The sequence below is a fragment of the Phaethon aethereus genome (assembly GCF_964289735.1).
Source record: "Phaethon aethereus genome assembly, chromosome: 17".
Classification (NCBI taxonomy): domain Eukaryota; kingdom Metazoa; phylum Chordata; class Aves; order Phaethontiformes; family Phaethontidae; genus Phaethon; species Phaethon aethereus.
In genome coordinates this window covers 11470783-11471756 of record NC_138593.1, presented here as the reverse complement: position 1 = coordinate 11471756, position 974 = coordinate 11470783, and positions in this window count along the sequence as shown.

Genomic DNA, 974 nt, shown 5'->3' with positions numbered 1-974 from the left:
ACCTCTGATTACAATTCTGAAATTGTCCTGTATTGCCAAGCAAAAACGATGACTTGTCGATTTACAGAGTTAGATAAACTTAGTATTTTCATTGTCTACGTTTGTAAAAAATTAGGGTGATCATAATTTCAACAATCTAAAGATGAAGGCTACTGGGATTTCAAGAGAGAGAATTTCTCTTCAGACATTGAATCAATCCAGGGCTAATAGGGGTTCAGAATTTCCATCCAATATTCTCTCTACTTGTGATACATTTCATATTTTAGGTGCAGAACAAGGCTGCATGAGCTTTTTCATATCAGGGTTTGTGAACTACCGTTTAGGGCTGATGATACTGGTTTGATTTTCAACCTTTCTTCTTCTGATCATTCAAATTCTTTTTTCCTTGGGCTACTATAATTTGAAAACAAAACCCCCACAACAACTGAGGGACCATATTATGAACTCAAATTAAAAAATTGCTATTGTTCCCTCCAAGCATGAGATATCTTAAGTAAAGGATTTATGTACATATTGATGTATTTGACACTATATCTAACTTTCCATTGTCACTTTTTTCTCCTTTTCCTCACTTTTCATTGAGTTGTGTTTCTCAGTAATCAGTGGAACACTAACCATCTGAATTGATCGCATTTTGAAATTAGGGAAAACATGTCTTGATGATCTTAGTAAGAATTCTGCTTACAGTAGATTCTCTTTTTAAGGCTAACTTCAAAAGGTCCTCCTCTCTTTGTATTTAATATGTATCTATACTTGAATGTGAAGCTTTTTTATACAAATACATATATTATATATACACATACAATACATTATATATATGTACTATATATATTATATATATTTAAAATATATATGTGTGTGTATATATATATATTTATTTCTTACTGATCAATTCCCATCTTGGTATGTCAGAGTTTATCTCTACCCACAATTACTAGGACCTCTTTATCGTGGGGTTGGTGTTAGTGTATTGC